Source organism: Lycium barbarum, chromosome 10 (assembly GCF_019175385.1).
Source record: "Lycium barbarum isolate Lr01 chromosome 10, ASM1917538v2, whole genome shotgun sequence".
In the NCBI taxonomy this organism is placed as follows: Eukaryota; Viridiplantae; Streptophyta; class Magnoliopsida; order Solanales; family Solanaceae; genus Lycium; species Lycium barbarum.
The window spans coordinates 91280625-91286590 of record NC_083346.1 but is presented as its reverse complement, the minus strand read 5'-3'; the positions used below and the strand labels follow the sequence as shown (position 1 = coordinate 91286590).

General features: G+C 38.5%; 1 non-coding gene across 1 annotated transcript; it reads left to right on the top strand.

The window, feature by feature from the left end:
- Positions 1-5478: 5478 nt before the first annotated feature.
- TRNAR-UCU (transfer RNA arginine (anticodon UCU)) lies at positions 5479-5550 on the top strand. The gene has a single exon. It is a non-coding gene; the product is annotated as a tRNA-Arg (tRNA).
- The last annotated feature ends 416 nt before the right edge of the window (positions 5551-5966 follow it).

Here is a 5966-nt window from a genome sequence, read left to right as displayed (position 1 = left end):
CGTCACTATTTGTATGAAGTGCATGTTGATATCTTCACCGATCATAAAAGTTTGCAGTATATCTTCAGGAATAGAGAGTTGAATTTTAGAACGAGAAGATGGTTTGAATTGCTTAAGGACTATGATGTAGATATTCTCTATTATACAGGGAAAGCAAATGTTGTAGCCGATGCTCTCAGTCGGAGTTCCATGGGAAGTTTAGCCTATGTTGATGCAGATAAGAGAACTATGACCAAGGAAGTTCACCGTTTGGCCAGTCTTGGGGTTCGACTTCTAGACTCCGAGGATGGTGGTGTTATTGTTCAAGATAGATCTCAATCCTCCCTAGTGGTCGAAGTGAAGGAGAAGTAGTTTCGTGATCCCTACCTGTTGCAGCTGAAGGAGGGAATTCACAAGCATAAGACAATGGCTTTCGAACAAGGGGAAGATGATGGTACCTTGAAGTACCGAGGCAGATTATGTGTTCCAAACGTTGATGGGCTCAGAGAGAGAATTATGTCAGAAACTCACAATTCCAGGTATTCTATTCACCCAGGTTCCACTAAGATGTATCATGATCTTAAGGAAATTTATTGGTGGAACGACATGAAAAAGAATGTAGCAGATTTTATGGCTAAGTGTCCGAACTGTAAGCAAATGAAAGCCGAACACCAGAGGCCTGGTGGCTTGGCTTAGAATATTGATATTCCTGTCTGAAAATGGGAAATGATCAATATGAACTTTGTATCAGGTCTACCTCGTTCAGCTAGGAGGCATGACTCTATTTGGGTGATCGTTGACCGACTTACTAAGTCGGCACACTTTTTGCTAGGCAAGACCACAGATTCAGCAGAAGATTACACCAAATTGTATGTTAATGATATTGTCAGATTGCATGGGACTCTAATGTCTATTATTTCAGATCATGGTGCTCAGTTCACAGCGAACTTTTGGAAATCCTTCCAGAAAGTATTAGGTACCAAGGTTAATCTCAGCACAGCTTTTCATCTGCTGACAGATAGTCAGGCAGAGAGTACTATTCAGACTCTTGAGGACATATTGAGAGCTTATGTTCTTGATTTTAAAGGTAATTGGGATGATCTCTTACCTCTCATTGAGTTTGCTTACAATAACAGCTACCATGCTAGTAGTGGGATGGCACCGTTTGAAGCTCTTTATGGACGGAGGTGTAGATCACCAATTGGTTGGTTCGAAGTTGGTGAAGCAGAGTTGTTAGGACAAGATTTGGTCTATCAGGCTATGGAGAAGGTCAACTTAATTCAAGAGCGTCTGAAAACGGCTCAGAGTTGCTAGAAGTCATACACAGATGTGAGATGGAGAGATCTTGAATTTGAAGTTAATGATTGGGTTTTCCTCAAAGTTTCACCTATGAAGGGTGTTATGAGATTTGGGAAGAAAGGAAAGCTTAGTCCCAGATATATTGGACCATATAGAATCCTGAGAAGGGTTGGTCAACTGGCTTATAAGCTTGAATTGCCACAGGACTTGATTTCTGTGCACCCAGTGTTTCATGTGTCCATGTTGAGAAAGTTTATGGGAGACCCGTCGTTGGTTGTCCTAATTGATAGCATTACAGTTAAGGATGGTTTGATTTATGAGGAAGTCCCAGTAGCAATCCTTGATCGTCAGGTTTGCAAGTTGAGAACAAAGAAGTTGCTTCAGTAAAAGTTCTTTGGAGGAGTCAGAAAGTTGAGGAGGCTACGTGGGAAGCCGAAGAGGACATGAATTCCATATATCCCCATCTCTTTGAAGAGTCAACAGAAAATGTTGAAGGTAATTTACCTTCCTATTAAGATTCCATTCAATAGTTTCCACATTCTTCAGTCAGTCCAGTAGTCACTCAGTCCAGCGTACATCTAGTTAGTTCAGTAGTTATTCCGTTCAGCAAACTATTCAGTTCAGTATTCATGTGTTCATAACAGTAGTGTACACATGGTCCCGTCAGTTTAGTTAACCAGAACCCATCATTCGAGGATGAATGATCCCAAGGGGGAGATATTGTAACACCCTATATCTTAAAATAAAGGTTAGACTCATATCGGTAGAGTATCAGAGGAAATTGGAAGGCTTGAACGCTTTGCGAAAGTGGCTAAGGGGCCTACTTCGGGTAACCATAACACCTTAATTCGTTGGGAATTTGGAAAAGGTTCCTTACAGAAAGTTGTAGTACATAGAAATACCTTTCCAGGAATATAAGGATCATGCCAGTCGGAGTCCGGATCAAGGAGATATGATCGTCTCAAAATGGCTAATAGAGGGGTGCTCAGATTCGATAGAATCGGCTAAGTTTTCGCTAGGTCTGCCTTCCAACCCGATTTAGTGAACATATGTTAAGAATCTGAGAAAAAGTTAAAACATAAAAGTTGTAGCCCTTTGAAATATCTTTCCAACGGTATATTGTCGAGTCCGAACGGAGCTCTATGCTAGAAGTTACGCCCATTTTACTGAACATTGTTGACTGAGTGTAAAAGTGATAGGGGAGTTCGCCGAGCTCGCCCCAAAGCGAGGCTAGGGCTCACCTTGGACTGCGCTCAGCGAGGTAGAGGTCCTAAAGTGGGAAAAATTCAAGAAAATTGTCTAAGTGTAAAATGGACAAGGGAGCTCGCTGAGCTCGCCCCAAAGTGAGGCAGGGAAAAGCCATAGACCGCGCTCGGCGAGCCTGGGGGTCCAAAATGCCCCGTGCTATAAATTCAACACTTAACTCAAAATTTCAGTTATTAGACATTACAACTTCGTTCTAAAGCCCTAAACAACCGTTTTCCTCCTCTCCTCTTCCTCCCACGTCAAGGTAAGATCGCTCTAACGATTCCTAAGTAATTCTAACAATTATTCATGATTAGTAACATGATTCTTCAACCAAAACGTAGGATTTCAAAGGTAAATCCTTCCCAAGTGATTCAAAGCTAGAGTTTTGGTGTTCTACGTCAGAAAAGCAGTTTAGTTGGTTGGATTGGAGCGATTACAGGTATGTTAGGCTAACTATCTACGTTAGGAAATGTTCATGATTCTCCCTACGCCTCATTCTTCATACTTATTAGTAAATTGACTCAGAATACAGTTTAGCCCTAGTTTCTTGAATAGTTGTAGAATTGTTATCTTCTAGGCTTATAGTTTCAGAATTCATTCATGGTGATTAATTTGGATATCATGAACTCAATACGTAATCAATATATACTTGTGAATTGTATCTCATGAGTCTCAGTATGATTACTTAGAATTATTATGAACGGTTACTAATTTCATCTTCAAAATTGGTAATCAGTATCATGTTATAAGTTATATCTCAGTCTCAGTGCTCATTATTGAATACCTGTATTAGGGCATCAGGCCCACAGATATGGACCTAAGGTCACAAATTATATATACGTATACTTAGGCGTCGTGCCACAGATTTTGCATCCATATTATTATTATTGGACCTAAAGTCACAAACAGTAAGCAGGTTATTCGTTATTCAGGATAGGGAGTATCCATATCCTTACTTCTCTGTTTCAGTCCAGTTATCAGCATTTCAGTTCCGTTTCAGTTCAACTTATTATTTCATTCAGTTGCTTTACATACTAGTATAATTCCAGTGTACTGACGTCCCATTTTCTCGGGGCCTGCATCTCCTGATGCAGCTACCGATATACAGGGTGCAGACGCAGCTCTCTAGGAGGCTTTTAGATTCAGCTAGTCAGTGGTGAGCCTTAGTATTCCGAGGCCCTATCTTTATCTTTATATTCAGTCAGTTAGCAGATATTATTTCAGTATTAAGGTATGCCCCGGTAGTCAGTTAGTATTTTCTTATTCAGTAGAGGCTTCATAGATTACAGGCAGTTAGATATTTCAGTATTTTGGATTATTGAGTTAGCCCTTTTGACTACCACTTATTCAGTATTGTAGACTTTTTGTATTTCTTCCGCATAGATATATATTTCGGTAAGTTATTCTCACTTAATTAGCATGTGTTTATCATACTTAGATATCAGTATACCGCATGTTGATCTAGCCAGCCAGTTGGTTCGCTCGGTCATATACAGACAGGCACCGAGTGCCATGTTATACCCATGCCATGGTTCGGGGCGTGACAATATCATTGTTCTTCCCCACACCACAGTTCTTCCATGATTTCCTATAATTGCCCAAGATCATAAAAAGTACCCAAGTCATGTTATAGTTAAGTTATAATCTATTTGTTTGTGTTCATGATATATCATTGCGAATGCCATGAACCCTGCATATAATCCATGAATTCTCATACTATCAATTCCATGAGTTTCAAGCATGCAATGCAATATGATTGACTATTGAATTACTTCATGAATCCTCCATGATTTTCCATGTCTTATGAAGACTATATTCATGTTATATTATACTTACAAATCATGTTTACAAGTCATGTTTATGAAATCCATGGGCTTTCTAAGCCAACTATATTCATGTTCATATTTTGAGAGTTTCATAAATTACCAAGAAGGTTTAATACGAAACTACGTATGCCAACGTAGGATAAGGATCGCTCTGCCCAGTTAGGATGATTCTTTCATGTTTACCCATTGCGGGTTATTTTATGGATCCATTCATGTCATGTTCGTGTCTCGTATCCAGGCAAGGTATGAGATGGCTTAGCTAATCAGGCAGAGATCAGACGCCATGTGCTCACATGGTGGTTACATGTCGGTTATACTAAGGCCCTCCCATTTAATAATGTTTTACTCATGTTATATTATATTCATGTCAGATACTACTCATGTCATGTTCAGCTTACAGTCTCAGTTTTAGTTTTTATTATTTCATGTGCCATGTTTATTCATTCAGTTGCTTTACATACAAGTACAATTCAAATATACTTATGTCTCAGTTGCCCCGAGCCTGTACTTCACGATGCAGGCATTGATTTACAGGACGACGGATCTACTCATTAGGATATTGCTCGTATCAGCTTTTGGTGATCCCCATCTCATTAGGGGTGTTGTCTTTACTTATATTCATGTTATGTTATGTAGTAGAGTCCAGAACCAAAATGCCCCAAAAAAAAACATTTTGAACCAAAATACCCCAACAAAAAAAAAATGTTACCAAACTAACTTTAGCGCAGTAAATTACTGCGCTATAGTGTGCCTCTTTTTTTTTCGGCCCTTTTGGTTAACCCTTCTTTCATTACACTTTTTAACGTACTTTGACCATAGATTAATCATGTTTCGGGAACCCGAACCTTCAATATTTTATATAGAACCCTACTTATTTTTCAAAATAATGAATCGACGTCGACTATAACCCCTAGCCTTCCAAGCTAACGATGCAGGTTTGATTCCCGCTACCCGCTCTATATCTATTTATTCTAAATATTTTAATCTTTTCATTAAATCAAATTTAGTTTATTAGTATTAGTACATCATTGAATATACAATTCCAAAAATTCTTTCACATCCGATTCTTTATGTTTTTGTTTTCAAACAAAAAGTGAAAATACGAAAAAAAAAATCAGAATGAAAAGCGTCCATTGTCTAATGGATAGGACAGAGGTCTTCTAAACCTTTGGTATAGGTTCAAATCCTATTGGACGCAATTTATTTCCATATATATTTTTTTAATAAGGTAGGATCAATACAGCAAGGATACACAAAAGTTCGGATGACCGTTTTAGTGGTTGAAAAGTGTTCGAACGCCATTTTCGTTTGTAGGCTCGGTGTCATTAGCTTGAAGTTCTTTCCGAATACTTAAACTTGTTCATTAATAATTAATCAAAAGTTAGTCAAAATGGCAGCATTCATACAAAAAACAAATTAATTAAATTGCACCATTCATAACCTTGAGTAGATGAAAATACTTAAACTTGTTCATTAATAAGAAACCCAAACTTTTTAAAATACAATCATCAAAGTAAGAAAATAACTTAAAAAACATTCATCAATTAATGCCCTTGAGTTGATCTTCCACCACCACCGCGAGATGTGCCACCACCACTAGATCTACCACCACGA